This window comes from Tupaia chinensis, unplaced genomic scaffold (assembly GCF_000334495.1).
Source record: "Tupaia chinensis unplaced genomic scaffold, TupChi_1.0 Scaffold000311_2, whole genome shotgun sequence".
NCBI classification, from domain to species: Eukaryota; Metazoa; Chordata; class Mammalia; order Scandentia; family Tupaiidae; genus Tupaia; species Tupaia belangeri.
Window position 1 is genome coordinate 606,680 of NW_006159803.1, and position 18,182 is coordinate 624,861.

Here is an 18,182-nt window from a genome sequence, read left to right on the forward strand (position 1 = left end):
AATTCTTTAGTTTATCTTAAACATCTATAAGAATGCTCCAGCATTTCCATTTATAAGGTCTTTGAATATATTGGTATAGAATTTGAATTTCTTTAGAAAAAAAATGAATGCTATTAAAATTATTTTATCCAATTTTTGACCTTTGATTTTATCTTACTAATGTTTTATTTATTGTTCCACTGATCTGACAGTTCTATTTAACAGGCAAGGTTTAAGATAGAAACCAAGCCCTTTGGCTTCTTCTTTGTTTGGCATTAGCGTTGGCCTATGAATGGGACCTTCCTTCCTGCTTTATACCTAAAAACAACCTAGGCAAAAGCAAGATGCTTATTCCATCACATATTAGCAAAGTTTTAAAAAGAAAAGGACAAGTTGTTTATCCAGACTTTAAGAATGTTCATAACCTTTGACCTGTATATTAACTACTATTTCAGCAACACAGAGGTAAATTTCAGCATTATTTTTTGTACATTAAAGTTACTCAAATTTCATAATCCATGTGTCAAAATGTCAAAAATGTAGGGAACCTGTTGCTAACAGTGAATCGGCCACAAAATTGACTCATATGAAGACATTTAAAAAATAATGTTGATAATTTTGAATTCTCTAAGAGAACAGTGATGAGAGAAAATTGGAAGGGAAAAATCGGAACCTAAGGCAGTATGCGTGTATGATCTCAACCATATAGATATATGAAGAGAAGTTTTGGGGGGTTTATTTGTGTTTTGTTTTGATTTGGGTTTAGGGTGCATGCACTTGCAGAGGGGAGGGAGAGAGAAAGTGATAAAGCATGCCCAGGAGGAATGGCCACTCCACAATTCTTTCTCCATTCCCCTCTTGGGATTTTGGGCACATGTGCACATGCGGCGCCCAGCATGATTTTCAAACCACCAGTCTGGGACTTGAACTGTGTGGTCAGCCCTGTGGAATCTAGCACCTTAACCTGCACATCATCTGCTGGACCAAAACATTTTTTTTAAATGCACAAAAATGTTCACTGAACACTGAGTTTTTCAGAGAATTGGAAAATAAACTAATCATGTTTCACTTAACTTTTCTGTATTTACAAATGTTGCAAAATTATAATTTAAAAAATAGCAGAAATACTATTGTTTTTGTGTGTCTCACTTTTGGAGGACTTATCTATTCTTTCTCATCATGCAAAGACCTTGGAAATCATAGATCTCAAAGAGTGTTTTCCCAGAAGAGAATGTCTGTCAGATACAGTGAAGCAGCTTGCTCCATTCTCGTGCAGTGAGAATCCCCTGTATCTACTGCCCTTAGCTTCCTCATGAAGCAACTTCCTGAGACTGGAAAATAGGACACCAGACATGACAGTGTGTAAGATTTAAATAATTTATTACATAATGACCAAAAAGTGTGAAAAAATTTTGCATGATTGAAAAAGACAACTACATAAAACTCTTGAACATAAAGACGGTAGAAAACTTTGCATTCTTATCAGATGGTTTATTTACTTTTACTGTACGTGAGAATCTGTAGTTATGCTGGGAAGGCACTTTTTAAAAATAAGAATTCTTGAACTTTAGTCTCTGAAATCCTGATAAAATTGTTCTGAGATAGGTCATAGCAAATAGAAATTTTGTGAGGACCAGTAGGTAGTATGGTAGTTAAGGGGTGTGGACTCCCACATAACCATCTGTGGTTCAAGTCCTGGACCTAGTGCCTTGAAAATCATGCTGAGTGTATGTGCATTTATGCCCAAAATCCCAGGAAGAGAATGGGAAAGAAGGAATTGTGGCATGGCCATCCCTGCTGGGGGCCGATTTCTCACTTGCCCTCTTTTCTGTCTTTTTTTCTCTTGCCAGTCTATGTGCCCTATTGCAAAAACCTTTAAAAACACAGAAATTGGGACCAGCAGTTAGTGTAGTGGCTATGTCGCTGAACTCCCATGTAGTTCACTGCGGTTCAAGTCCTGGACCTGGTGGCTTAAACTCATACCAGGCACGTGTGCGTGCACGCCCAAGATCCCGAGAAGAGAATGAAGGAGAAGGGGTTGCAGTGTGGCCATCTCTCCTGGGGGGATGATTTCTTTCTTTCTGTCTCTCTGTCTCTCTCTTTCTCTGGCGAGCACACACACCCTTTAGGAAAAACCTCTAAAAAAAAAAAAAAAAGAACAGAAATTTTGTGAGCATACCCAGGTTATTTATGCAGATAGTCCCTAAAGAACATTCATTTTAGACTTTCAAATGACAACCCAGCTTTTCCTTAGAAATCTTAGATAAAGAAAATATTCTATACATTTTCAATTGATTAATTGAAATCAATAATTTATAGGAAAACCAACGTTATAAATTTTACATTTATAAAATGAAATTTCAGGCTGATCAGTAACTCATCATATATATTTCTTACCAGTTTTAAGCAGCTGAATAAATTAAACTGGCTAAGCAACACGTATAAAAAACTAATTCCATTTAACATTGGTAAACGTCAGAATACTATCTTTTGGCTTCATTAAATACCATAGAATGTTTCTCAAATGCATCCAAATGTTTGACATTTTGGTGACACTTTACATGTCTCCATAACACCACAGTGTTTTCCTCGGTGCCCTTCTGATTGGGGGTGCATTACTTTGGCTCAGTATTTAGTAACCATTGCAGTAGCCTGTTACCATTTGTCATCCCCATATAGCTTCACTGTGTTAAGAATTGCATCAGTAACAGAAATAGACAATGCCAGTCCTTAAGCTCATTAATGAGGCTCTGTCACTTCCTGTCCAACATACTTAATATGTATTGCTGGTGAAAAATGTCTGAATCTCACACAAAGTAAGCCACTGTATTGACTGTTATATCTATTACCCCCCTACCCCACTACCACCACCACCCCGAATCAGCAAATTTGGCTTCTTTAAAAAAAAAGAAATTATTGGTCACATTCACTCATACATTTATTCAGAGTGCACATCGATCCATTGTACCGCACTGACCATACTTTAATCAGGTCATATTCAGTTGAACGTATATTCCAGAAAGATCCTCTTGCTCAGTGAACATAGGCCTGTCATTCTATAAGAATGAACCCAGAATGTAAAACTGCCTTACTGGAGAAAGAAAAATCAGGAATCATGAGTTTAAAAAAAAACATAAAGATAATACTAACTGCAGTCTTTTTTTTTTTTTTTAAAGAAAGTTTTTTGCTATAGGGCATGTGTACTTGCCAGAGAGACAGAGAGGCAGAAAACGAGAAATCATCCCCCATGGGAGATGGCCACACCACAATCCCTTCTCCTCCAGTCTTCTCTCAGGATTTTGGGCATACACACACACACATGCCTGGTGTGAGTTTTAAGCTGCTGGGTCTGGGACTCCAACTACAGTCAACTACATGGGAGTCCAGCAACATCACCATTACACCATCTGCTGGTCCCTGAATGAAGTCTTAATGAGAAGAGGCAGGTAGGTAGGAAGGTGGTATGAGAGAAGTGTTTTGAGTTTGGCTTTGTTTTTGTGCCAAAATGCAGTGAGAGAGACAATGATGTTCTAAAAGAAAAAAAAAGAAGAAGAATTAGAACTGTAAGAACAGATAAAGAAAATGTGGCATCATCCTACTGGGTTTTCATGCTGTGATCCATTCCTGAACTCAGCCGACCTGAATCACTGGCACATATGTGTGTACCTGGTTTATAGATGGGGGCCTGGAGACGGGAGACATGAACCTGGGACCTTCCCACGTGGGTCCAGTATCACAGAGTGTTGTGTTACTGCTGTTCCACTATTTGCCTGCTTTTAGATTTTTTTGTTTGAATTATTTCCCTCAAGGTCATAGTATTTCTAATTAACATAGGTATTGAGAATCCTCATTGCAGTTATTGGAAATAATTATGTTTGCCATTTTACAGTGATGTTGTCTTTAAAAAGTAATTTCAGTATGTGTTTTATGTTCATAATCATTACAAGAAGAGACTGATTTATAAAAGCAAAACCAGTATGCTGGAATGAATTGGCAAGTGGAAGATTCTCCATTAGAAAATATGTACTTATTAATACTCAATATTGAACCAGAGAGAATGTATATTAAGGGTACACGAATAATTGAATGAAATGGTTTGGATTCCTGAGGCTAAAGTACCTTTTAAGCTGTACACTTAAAAAGATGGATTTATTGCTCCAGGGAGCAAAAAAAGCCTAAATTAACGAAGTACAGGCTGTAGAGTCTAAACACTAATGGAAGCCCTAGAATGCATCTAGGGAACCAAAGAAACGCAGTGGTGGATACGGTAGCCCTCAGCTGCAGTAGTTAACGCCAGAATGAGAAAGTCTATACTAAGAAAATAATTACTCATTGATGTAAGCTTATGCTTTCTCACCATTTTATTGGCAATGATCAAACTTCCCCAAAATAATTCACTATATTATTTCTAACTTGTTAGGAATATTTGGACAAAGTTTTATTTTCCTTCATGAACAAAGGAAATGGAGTAATTCTTAAACACATTACGAGCCTATTGATTTTTGTTCAGTGTTATTGGTTGACAGCTATTATCTGTAATGTTAAAAATTTTCATAAAAGTGGGAAAACAGATACAAAGGCTGATCTGTAATCCTGTCAGTGAAAACCATTGCCACAGCCTCTTGTTTAAACTGTCTTTCCAAATCCTTTGGAAAATCAATTCCGATGTCTCTCTGATTGCTGCAAGCCCTGTAGCTTCATAATCAACCACCCACTGATGGCACCTAGAGATGATTCTAAATTTCCTCTGACCATGATAGTATAATGTGCTCTGTATTCCATATCGAATCAGCAGAACTTATGAAATATAAAAAGGTAAAACAAGACTCAAATATTTAAAGAAAATACAGGTGGAAGGCAATTTTTTTGTAGTTAAAGGAAGTATTTGAGAACTCTGTACTTTCTGCCTGATTTTGCTTGGAACCTAAAACTTTCCTAGAAAAAGAAAGATAAAGGGTATTTAAAAATAATTTTAGATTGAATTATACATTTTAGTTTTTCTTAACACTTACTTTTTCATGGAGAAATTTTTTATTTTTAAAGATGACTTTTAGAAAAAATGCTAACAACAAATTTTATAAATATAGTAGAATTTAAAAAAAGGATAAAGATTAACGTAAGTATCATATAGTCTCAAAAGGTGTTCCAGTGTCTTTTTATTCCTCATTCCAATAATTAGTAGTACTGCCGAAATAGGTTTAGAAATTGATATATATATAAAGTTTTTGTTTTTCACCTTGAGTCATTTTCATCTTGAGTCATTTTCTTCTTTTTAAACTTCCAGTCTACATAGTAAAAATGAGGTTCAGAATAACATGTAACTGATTTTCAAACAGAGTCTTGAAAATGGCCTGAAATTTGTAAAATAATTTATTATATTACAAATAAAAATCTGGGGTGCGTCTAGGAGAAGAAAAGAGAGTCTCCATAAAAAGAAACAGACATGGGATCAAAGGAAATAATTTCTGTGGGACATGAATCCAAATAGAAGTGAATTCGTACAGGAAGAAATGAGAATAAAAAGAGAAAATGAATGCTTTTTTAAATTATTTTATTTAATTTTATTTATTCATTCATTTATTTTAATTTGGCGAGAGAGAGAGAGAAAGCAAGCTACCAGGTCCAGGACTCAAACTATGGTTGGCCATGTGGGTGTGTTCAGCACCTTAACCACCATGCCACCTGCTGGTCCCCAAGAGAAAATAAATGTTTAAGGATATAATCCCAATACAAGTTGACAAGCAAATGCAACATGACAAACCAGGAGAGACCTCCGTAACAAAGCCAATGAGACTTTGAATCCTAACATCCTAATGGTTTATGTAATTACTGGCTACTCTAAAGTAGATTAGAAATTTTGCACTTGAATAAATCGTCTTATTTAATCCTAAAAACATCCATTTTACTGATGGGAAACTGAGCTAGGTGAGTTGAGCAGCTTGCCAAAATTCACATATCTCTATATGGCAAAACTGGAATCTAAATTTTGGTCTGCCCGTCTCTAAACTCTATGCCTTTCCACTGATAAAAATAATCACAATAAGAGATAACAGAATGAAAAATTGCATTTCATGAGGCAGAAAGCCGTAGGCACAGATGCAGAGGCAGAAATGCCCCTGGCATTCAGTGGGGAGTTAGCTAGCGAGAAGTAAGAATGCCAGGAGATCAGAGTGGAGAGGTCAAGTGTGGGGAGGGAGAGAAAACCTGTCAGATGGATGGGAAGTGTACGTAGTGTACCAGGCCACAGTGTATGTGTAGGTATTGAATATTTAAGGAGAGAGAGTTTTATTATTTTATTGAATCTGAAGTAGAATTTGGGGAGGGATAGAAAATCTTACATAAGAAATCAAATGAGCAGTAACAAAAGGACATCCATTATAGAAAGATACGTTAATCAAAGTGAATGATGTGGCAATCTTTCAAGAACAGATGGTGGTTACGAAACAGAAAAAGCCCCCTGGCCCAGCCTGGTGGTATAGGCAGTAGTGTGGGGATCTGCAGTGCTGGAGGCCATACGGGTTTCTTGAGGACCCTGTTGGAAGTGCCTGTCCCTTTCTCTCTCTCTGTCTCTGTCTCTCTCTCTCTCTGTCTCTCTGTCTCATGGAGGAAATGAATAGTAAATCATTTAAAAGTTATAATAATGTCTTGTGTGTCTGGAGTGTGTAATGATGTTGGGAACACCATGGAGACTATAGGACAGCCAAGGTTTTGATTTCACGGAACCTCCATTCTCGCAATGTGGCCAGGTAGGAAAGGTCTCTCATAAGTCATGTTCTTAATGAGTTTATGAATGACTGGGAGCCAGACAAGTGAAAATAAGGAGGGAAAAATGTCCAGACCAAGGGCCCTATGTTAAAATAAGATCACTGAGCTTGAGAACAACAACCAAAAAATCCAAGGGCCAGCAGAACAGAATAGTGAGCAAATGAATGAATCGCACAAGAAAAGATCCCAGAGTGACAGCAAGTAAGGACTTTGAAAACCAGACTATGGGGACCAGCAGATGGCATAGGGGTTACGTCACTGGACTTGCATGTAATTGACCACAGTTTAAGTCTTGGACCCGGCGACTTAAATTTTACATTGGTTGTGTGTGTGTTTGTGTCCAAAATCTCAGGAGGGGAAAGGAAAAGGTATTGCAGTGTGGCTATCGTCCCTGGGTGTGTGTGTGTGTGTGTGTGTGTGATTTCTCTTTTTCTGTCTCTTTGTCTCTCCAGCGAGTGCATGCACCCTATAGCAAAAATCTCTTTTGAAAACAAAACAAAACAAAACAACAAAACAAAAACAGAATATGGAGCTTTGATTTCTATCCCAAATTGGAATGTATGCAGGAAAATGACATAATATGATGTATAAATTAAGAAGATAACAAGCTGTAGTATCTGTACTTTGTGGCTTTGATACACATTGTCACTAATAGTATCTAGCACTATTTTCTGTGGCAGAACTAGTTTTTTCTATTCGTAAGCCATCTTGCTAAAATAATGAATTAATAATCTTATTTTGCTAAGCTGGTGTGATTTAATTAGCCCTCTGTGAAAGACAATATTCTGACCAATTTTCAAAAGAATTCATTGCTGAACCAACTTGTTCAATCAGATAAGATGTCACAGAATCTCAAATACAATTATTTTTGCAGGTTGAGAAATAAGCCTAGTTTCAATCTTTTTGTTTGTGTCTTTCTAATATACACCCACAATAGAATCAACTGGGCGATTTTCATTTTGTTTAATGATGCCCTAAGGATCCAAACATTTGATTCTCTTTCAAAAAGGATAAGCAATTATAAGAAGCACTTTCAATTAATTTATTCAAATTCAAACTGGCACTATTTGAGAGATAATTTGCCAATATTTGGGAGATAATGCTAAAGGAATTAATTTGTGGTAATGACAAAGTACCTGCCTATCATTCAATTTACCAAATATTTTACCATTTGCAATTCTAAAAAGGAAAATACATTCTTGCTTTTATGAAAGGAAAGGTTGGGGATTTTCTTGTCATCTGTTTTCACTGATTGGCATTCACATACAAAATCAATTTTCTGAAAGCCAAATTATGATATAAACAGGTTTATTTGTTTCTCATTTATCTTTTCAACATCAAAAAGTACTGTCTCAGCATTATAGTGTAGATTTTTAAAATCTAATTGGTTAATATTGCAAATGGATGATCTGCTGTATTAATCTTTGATCATTAAAAATAAGATCAAATACTAGGAGGTTACACCTACCAGGATAGAATATAGGTGAGAGCCTCTATAGTGAGATTTGAAAGGCCTTTGAAGGAAGGCCTTTCGATCTCCTATAATGCACACATTTTTGCTCATTGACGTGCACTCCTTTAGGTTAGGAAAGCATCAGACATACCCTCTTCACGCATCTGCCTTGGTAAAATATCTTTGCTTGAATCATTTGAGCACATTGACCAGCAGCTGCCCAGTGGCCTGAAAAAAATGATAAGATTTGATTTTGAGATAACAGTAATAATAAATAACTATGTGGTCCTTTGTATGTACAGAAAATAACTTTAAGTATTTTTTTAAGAGTCATGACTGTCTTATAAGATATATTTTTATTCTCATTCAACACAAAGAAACCAAGCTCCTGAGAGTTTAAGTAATTTGCCCTAAATATATAGAGACTACAGGATGGAGTTAAGATTCGAACCCATCTGATTCCAAATTCTTAACCACTGCTTGATACTGGCAATTACACTAACCACTGAGAATAGGAGAGGTAACAGACAAGGAGCCAGGGCGTGGTGTGAGGCGCTGCGCTGGCAGCAGCCTAGAAAGGGAGGAGCACAAATATTTATAAAATGGTCTGAACTTAGAGCAGACCTAAGATCTAAACAAGGCTTTTCATTAATGTTTCATTTTTAATAGAGCTAAAATAAGTGTAAAAACTACTACTAATTTCTCAATCATCATTGCAATTTTAAAAACTTTTCTTTTGGGAATAATTAGTGTTAAAATGACCCCACCAGGGTTCAGATAAAATTAGGGAGAGAGCATCCCATCTGTTTGTGAGTCGCTTCCTTCAGCACATTCAATGCTTATAAAACATTTCCGCAGAAAGAAATACCGAGCTTCGTGTCCACGCCATTTATCAAGAAACATTTATGCTTATTTGTGCGCATGTACGTGATGGATGAAGGCTGTTGCCCAACGAGGATTCTAGTCAAACCTTCCAGCTGGACAGGGAATAACTAGTGATCAATCAAGCGAAATTCAGTTATACATCAAAACCAAGTGCCTTTCCATCTTATTTTCAAATTTGTATTATTTCAATATTTTTTGTATGGATGAAGAAGTGGTAGCTATAAGGATAGGCAAGGCTATATATTAATATAACTTTGAACCATGACTTGAGAGTTTTTAAATGTAGGTATTGATAATGATTTATTAGTAATCCTTGTCTGTCTCTCTCAGAATGAAAAGTGAAATAGCAATTTTATTTGAATATAAAATTAAGAGAACAAGTGATTTATCTATACTAACAGTACTGATTATTCACTAACCTATTCAAATAATACACGTTGACTATTTCTTTTATACCAGGTACTATGTACATGCTAAAATAAATTTCCAAAAGCAGTTATATCCTTTTCTTAGCAATCCATAAAAATCTAAAGGGGAATAAAAAACCCTTGGAAATAAATTTTATTTTGCCCAGTATTCTATTCTGTGGATGTTAAAATGAGCTTATTTCTTTATAATTGCTAAACTACCTGATTTTAAGCAAAATATTCTAGAAAACCTAATCTCTTTTTTAAATAGGAGGTAATTCAGGTATCACTGAAGCAGCGTCTGACATAATAACTCTGTTTGACAGCACTGTTGTGATTATTAGAAACAGTGTATGACTTGGAGTTATGTTTTTAGTTCTCCCGTATTGTCACATTTAGTCAGTTAACAGATCCTGGCTATTCCTAACATTATCTGCCTACTGTTTTTCTCTGACTTCATCTCTTTTTCCACTCTTACAGCATTTTTTTTTTCTAATTTAGACCACTTTTCTCTCCCTCGACTCTTACCATAAGCTTTTTACATGTACCATCTTTCCCGTATTGTCACATTTAGTCAGTTAACAGATCCTGGCTATTCCTAACATTATCTGCCTACTGTTTTTCTCTGACTTCATCTCTTTTTCCACTCTTACAGCATTTTTTTTTTTCTAATTTAGACCACTTTTCTCTCCCTCGACTCTTACCATAAGCTTTTTACATGTACCATCTTTACATGGTCTCTCTGGACTTTAATCAACTCCACACCACAGTTAAAATATATAGTTAATATATATAGATATGTTAATAGTTCAGATACGTAGTCATGTGTCTCATAATGACATTTCATTGCAAGGCAGACCACGTTTGCGGTGGAGATCCCATAACATTATAATGGAACTGAAAAACGCCCTCCCCAATGCCGCTGTAGCAATCCCAACACCGAGTAGCACAGCATGTTCTTGGTGACGCTGATGTAAACAGACCTGCTGCTCTGCTGGTCGTGTGAAAGTCTACTATAGACAGTTACGTACAGTGCAGGATGCTGGGTATTGATGATAAATGACCGTTACTGGTTTATATATTCATCATACTGTGTTGTTATTTTATGTTATACTCCTTCTGTTCACAAAAGAGGGTTTGTTTAAAACAATATTTCCGTGTTATACCAGGCACAGTCTCATATCTGTTTGCTAAAGGTCTTGATTGTATCCTTTCCTCTTGTGCGTGACTTACCCTCATGTTGATTTTGTTTAATCCTGGTCCTCCAGAGAAAAAAGAGGTGGAGGGAGAGGACAATGATATCATCGATGATCCTGGCCTTGTGTAGACCTAAGCCAGTGTGGTGTGTGTGTATGTGTATGTGTGTGTGTGTGTATTTGTACTTCTTAACAAAATAGTTTAAAAAGTAAAGTAATTTAAAAGTTAGTAAAAGGCTTATGAAAACAAAGAGAGAGAACATATTTTTGTGCCACTGTTGAATATATTGTATTTGGTGTTCTAAGCTAAGTGTTATTACAAAAGAGACAATAATTTTAAAAAGTAAAAAGTGACAGTAGGCTTATTATTTGAACAAAGAAAAATGTCTTAATAAGTTTATTGTATTCTTTTAAAAATTCTTTATTTAATTTTACATAACTATTATTATATTTTTAAATTTGACTAGAAAGAGAGAGAGAGAGAGAGAGAAAGTGAGAAAGCAAGCCACCAGATCTGGGACTTGAATGGTGGTTCACAGCCATGTGAGAGTACAACGCTTTAACCACCATGCCAACTGTCGGTCCCAAGTTTATCGTATTTTTAGCATACAGTGTTTATAAAGTCTGCAGTAGTGTATAGTAATATCCTAGGTCTTCACATTCACTCACCACTCTCTGAATGACTCACCCAACCTCTAATTTTACCATGGGAAGTGCCCTGTGCGGTCTACCATTTTTTATCTCTCATACTATATCTTTACTATGTTTTGTATATTTAGATTTGCTTAGATACATAAATACTAACTTTTATGGTACAGTTGCCTTCAGTAGAGGAACACAAGGTACACAGTGTAGCCTAGAAGCATAGCCCGTGACATACAGGATAGAGGTACAGGTTTGGGTAAGTGCATTCTAGGATGTTCAAGCAATGAAGAAATGGCCTAAGGATACATTTCTCAGAGAATATCTCATTATTACATTAAACATGCATGACTTTACATATATGGAGTCATATTCAATTAATGTCATAGTCCTATATTTTGTCAGCTACATAAGTATGGCAAAAAGAAAACTACACATATACACATCTTTTTGTTTAAAATAAAATAATATCCTTTCCATACTATTCTAAAATTCTTTCTTCATCCTCTACAGATTTATTTATGCAGGATAAACAGTCAAATCTTGGGACCAGCAGATGGCACAATTGTTACCTCACTGGACTCCCATGTAGTCGACTGTGGTTTGGGTTCCAGACTGGCAGCTTGAAACACGCTGGGCACACATACATGCATACCCAGGATCCCGAGAGGAGAATGGACAAGAAGGGATTGATCGAAAATATCTCTCATATATATATATATATATATATATATATATATATATATATATATATATATGCCCCATGTTGGAGAACACAAGATGTGCCTCTGAAACGGGGGGTTCCAAAACCGTTGCCTGCTCTTCTCTTTGGATGAGATGGACAGAGTGAGTGTGAGGTATAGTAAGAGTTTCAGACAACCACTAGAATAAATGAGTAATTAGCATGACCAGGTATTGAGTAAATTTACTTTTAATTTCTAGAAAAATAACAAAAAATCTTAAGCTATATTGTATCTCTTTGTGTATTCAAGAAGCATGTCTGTAAAACCCTTCTGCTGTTTCCTTTTTAGGTTGACTTATTTTAAAGTAACTTAATTCCCATGGATACTTCACTATAACATTTTTAAATACCTTACATTTTTAGGACATTTTAATGTCCACCAGGTGCCTTTACATATTTTGCCTTTTTTTTTTTTTAATCATCCTTCTGTCACAGTCCTCCTGCCTCACCTCCCAAGTAGCTGGGACCATAGATGCGTGCTACTGCATGTGTTTTTTAAGATATGTAGAGAGGGGCCAGCTGGTGGCATGGCAGCTAAGACACTAGATCCCATATGTCTGATGGTGCCATTTGAGCCCAGACTTGGGAACTTGAAAAACATGCCAGGCATTGGGGCTGGCAGGGAGCATGGTGGTTAAGGCACTGGACTCCCACATGGCTGACTATGATTCAAGTCCTGGACCTGGCTACTTGCTTTCTCACTTTCCCTTTCTCTCTCCTTGTCTCTCTCTGGTCAAATATTTAAAAATAAATAATAATATTTCCTACTATACAAGATGACATGTGAAAAAACTGTGAAGCAGGATACTAAGGAGCAAAAACCTGAAGCTAAGAAGGCTGATGCCAGTGGCAAGGTTAAAAAGGGTGACCCTAAGGCTAAAAAGCCCAAGAAGGGAAAGCCCCGTTGCAGTCGAAACCTGGTTCTAGTCTGGGGCATTGGCCGACACTCCTGGTCTGCCATGTATTCCAGGAAGGCCATGTACAAGAGGAAGTACTTGGCCACTAAATCCAGGATCATAAAGAAAAAGGAGAAAGTTCTTGCGACTGTCACAAAAGCAGAAGGTGGAGACAAGAATGGTAGTACCTGGGTGGTTAAACTGCAAAATGCCTAGGTATTATCCTACTGAAGATGTGCCTCGAAAGCTGTTGAGCCACGGGAAAAAACCCTTCAGTCAGCATGTGAGAAAGCTATGAGCTAGCATCACTCCAGGGACCATTGTGATCATCCTCATTGGACGCCACAGAGGCAAGAGAGTGGTTTTCCTGAAGCAGCTGAGCAGTGGCTTGCTACTTGTAACTGGACCACTGGTTCTTAATCGAGTTCCACTGTAAAGAACACACCAGAAATTTGTCATTGCCACTTCCACAAAAATTGATTTTAGGAAGTAAAAAACTCAAAGTACCTTACTGATGCTTACTTCAAGAAAGAGAAATTGGGGAAGCCCAGACACCAGGAAGGTGAGCTCTTCAACACAGAAAAGGAGAAATACAAGAGTACAGAGCAGTGCAAGGTTGGTCAGAAAGCTGTGGACTTGCAAATTTTACCAAAGTCAAAGCTGTTTCTCAGCTCCAGGGCTACCTGCGATCCGTGTTTGCCCTTACAAATGGAGTTTATCCTCACAAATTGGTGTTCTAAATTTCTTGCCAAGAACCTAATTAAATAACTGATCACATATTAAAATAATAACAAAAAATAAAAATAAATAATTCTTTTAAAAAAGAGAACGTACCAGGCACATGTGCATACATGCCTAAAATCCCAAGAGGATGCTGGAGGAGAAGAGATTGGTATAGCAATCCCCCTGGGAGTGAATTGTCACTTTTCTCCTCTCTCTCTCCCCTTCCATCTCTCTGGAAGCACATGCACCCTATAGCATGTGCATGTGCACACACACACACACACACACACACACACACAATGTGCAGAAAATCAAGCCTGGGCCTTCTATGTGACCTCAGCTTGTGGAATGGCAGCATCTTACCGCTGTGGCTAGGCCATGTATATGCTACTTCATTTTAATAAAACAGAGTCATTAGGGAAGAAGATTATGTATTAGAATACCTACTTTCCAGATGAGGAGTGATGTGCATAGAAGGGAATGTGTTTGTCTGAAGACGACCAGAGGTAAGACATGGTACATGATCTACACTTACTTTAAGATTACTCTCACTTGATTACACTATATTGGCATCTCTACAAAGTATGCAACAAATATAATTTTGGTGATAAGATTCGATGCCAAATACCTTTGTGTGTTACATGTACATATCATAAATCTCTAAAACCCTTAGCTAAAGTTCAAAAAGCTAAGTTAGTAACAACCATGATATATTTTTTATGCCAGCTACTAGCCGTATCAGTACATGCTTTTTTACATAAAGGAACATAGGTGGAAACAAAGCCAACTACTCCTGTGCTAGTTTTTTGTTACTTCTATGATTAAATACCACAAGTTTAGCAGCTTAAAATAGCACCAATTTACCATCTTACAGAGGTCTAGCTGGTCATCAATGGCTTCATTGTTGCCTTTTATAATAGACCCATGAGGTTAAAAATAATAATGAAAGTAACTTTGATATTAATTGTTTAATCAGTATAATATTAGGAGAAGAAAAGTAATATAAGATTATCATTGCCATATCATGAAGTCTTAAGGAAATATCCTGTGTACTCACATTAGAACAATTCTATCGCAATCTTGTTTTATTTTGTTTTCTTTATATATGGTACATGCAGAAGATGGGGTGGGGACAGGGGAGGAGAGAGAAAATGAGAAATTCCTCCCCAGAAGGTTGGCCATGCCAGTCTCTTGGGATTATGGCACACACACACACACACACACACACACACACACACACACAGAGCGTGATTTTCAATGTGCTGGTCTGGATTCAAACTATGCAGTCAAGCATAAAGGATCTGGCCACTTTAACCACTACACCACCTACTGGCCCAGTTCCATCCCAATCGTAAAACTAGGATTTAGGGAGTCTATTAAAAATATACCTTTCCAGGGGCTGGCAGGTGGCATGGTAGTTAAGGGTGCTGGACTCCCACACGACTGACCACTGTTCAAGTCTTGGACCTGGTGGCTTGTTTACTCATGCCCCCACCCTTCTTTCTCACTCTATCCTTCTCTGGTCGAATTAAGTAAATAAATAAAGTTAAATAATTTTTTATACATATATATGTATATATAAAGAAGGTATGTATGTAGGTATATATACGTATACTTATGTGTGTGTATATATATGTATATGTGCATGCATACCTTTCCAGACTCCACCACCCAAGTGCTGACTTAGGATGCCTTTGATGGGACTTAGATCTGATTCGTAACAAGCCCGTCTAGTGATTCTGATGGCCATGTCCGTTTACTTGCAGAAATGCTGCCATAATGATTACTTCTTCACTGTTGGAGCTAAAACAGCTTAATCACTCTTACTGGTATTTGAACCTTTGACTCTAGAGAGCATTCATTATTCAAAACTGACATTTAGAGTGAGATAGCACAAAACAGAATTGTAACTGAGGGTAAATAGAATGGCTGGAGATTGTGAAAAATTTATTTTTTAAAATCAGTTACTACTATTCGTTTGTCATTTTTGGATGAAATGAGTTGAATAATACCAGTTTTTGCTTTTATTCTAAAGACAGCCCTTGACTGCCCACTGTACACACCAAATTAGGCCAAGTGCTCCAGGAGGATCAAATACCTATTCTCAGCAGTTACACCTTCAGAAAGCACTTTCAGTCTTATCCATTCTGCTTCAAAGCAAAAGAGAAAACAGTCTCTTCATGTTAGTGGGAAAAGGAAGATAATGTAACTCATAAATTATCAAAGAAAATATTTGTTTTAATACAATTTCAAAGACAAAACATTTCAAAAGAAAAATCATATTTAATATATTAAGATGCAAGTGAATTATAATGTGTTCCTGGGTTTTTTAATGTACTAAGATTGAAAGACAGGAATTCTTAACCACCATCTATCTGCATATGCAATCAATTTGAAGTTACATTTTACATTTGAGGTAGAATGTATTATTTACATCCAAAATGTAGAAAGTATAGTGAATATATAAGTACATATGGAATTGGATAGTAAATACTTTAAATATTTCCTTCTACTTAACAGTGGAACATTTTATGAGTTTATTACAATCATGTTTGCAAAATGTGTTTATATTTTATTTTGATAGCCTGCATATTCCATAGTGTATTAACATTTTACCATGCAAATAAATCAGTTTTATAATGAATTTTAGCTATGTTAGGTTAAGGATTAGTTTAACAGGGTAGGAGATTTATGTGTTTGAGTTGCAGGGGAGGGGTGATTTTTAAATTTGTTCAGGTAGTCAGGTTCAAGTCTCTATAACTTAATAGCTACTAGATGATTTAGAAACCCATCTGCCTAGGGTGGCTTTTGTATTGACTTGGGTGAAGGAAAAAGGATGGAGCAGACAAGCTATGGAGATACCAGTTACACTATGGCTAAATATGAGGCTATCTTATAATGAAATCATTAGTAAACATTATGAATTTCTATGTGGTTAGACCACATGACTTTAGTTTACCAGCAAATTTGAAATTGTCTGCATAAGCAGTAAACCAGATTATTCCACCATTTCCATTAAGTACGTGTGCTTCATAGTATTCTTACACACCTTGTGCTATCAGTTATTCCCAGTGGAAATAAAAGTGCGTAATCAAAGGGAAACCTGCTGTCCACGCTGAAAAACGGAGCATCACAAGAAAAACATGGAAGGTTACTTTATTATCGCTGCTGGCAACATAAAACAAATCTTTTACTCCATGAAAAATAAAACCAATGCTGATTCAAGCAAGAAGTTCTGTTGTAAAATCAAAACCTCAGTATTGCTGGGCCATCATCTTATAGATGAAAGTATTAACCTTCTCTACTTAATCCTCGGTGACTTGTAAAGAATTGAAGCTATAAGTGCCTATGTAAAAAAAACAAGGAGCTCTCTGCATGGAGACCATTTTTAAAAGAGCTCCTTGGGGGATATGTTCTTACAGTAACTGACAGGCAGAGGTTCATGTTCTTTTCAAGATTTTCATTATAGCTGAAACTGAGGAAAGGTAGTCCATTAATGGCATATGCTCTGAGTTGATTTCTACTTTCATGCAGTTATATATGAACTGATGGAAACATGAAACAAATTCCCATAAAATTGCTTTCCCCTCATGCCAGTGCTATCCTTCTAAAAATCTATCTAATATTTATTTATACTAAAAATTGAAAATTTCATGTGGTTTTTGAGATGTGGTTTAATTTTTAACTGAAATGACTTTTCAAATTTTGAATTCCATAAAAATTTAATTACATGGGACCAGCAGGTAGCTTGGAGAGGCACTGGATTCCATATGGCCAATTGCACGGTTTGAATGCTGGGCCCAGTGACTTGAAAATCATACCAGGAGCATCTGTATGTGTGCTCAAGATCCTAAGAGGAAAATGGAGGAGAAGAGAGTTCCTCTCTTCCTTCGTTTTCAATGGAAAACATTAAGGTAACATAACTCAACACTTAAGAATTCCATCACAGGGTGTCATATTATCCATTTGGAATTCCATTCAGTATTTTTGACCTGTTTCCTTAAGAACATGATCTAGGGAACCAGCAGTTAGCGTAATGGCTATGTCGCTGGACTCCCATGTAGTCGACCACGGTTCACGTCCCGGACCCGGTGGCTTAAAACTCACGCCGGGCGCGTGTGCGTGCATGCCCAAGATCCCGAGAGGAGAATGAAGGAGAAGGGATTGTGGCATGGCCATCCCCCCTGGGGGGTGATTTCCACTTTCTGTCTCTCTGTCTCTCTCTGTCTGTCTGGCGAGCGCACGTGCCCTATAGTGGAAACCTCTCCCCCCCCAAAAAAAAGAACAAGATCTATAAGGATCATCAAACATTCAAACATTAGGGTCATTACACAGTTAATCTCAGCATTTCTTATAAACTTAAAACTCGGAGACATATCTCTGAAATGCTTGATTTCCTGTAACAGTTGGTGGGAATAGTTTGTAATGCATTGTCTTTTATTATTTCAGAATCCAAATACCCTTTTCTTTTTTTTTTTTTTTTGGAGAGGTTTT

At 36.8% G+C, this 18,182-nt stretch overlaps 1 protein-coding gene and 1 pseudogene across 6 annotated transcripts in view; both read left to right on the top strand.

Annotated features, from left to right (window-relative positions):
• Positions 1-18,182, top strand: part of GRIA4 (glutamate ionotropic receptor AMPA type subunit 4) — a 392,211-nt gene that overhangs the window by 38,725 nt on the left and 335,304 nt on the right. The window lies entirely within an intron of this gene.
• On the top strand, positions 12,846-13,705 carry LOC106735124 (60S ribosomal protein L6 pseudogene; annotated as a pseudogene).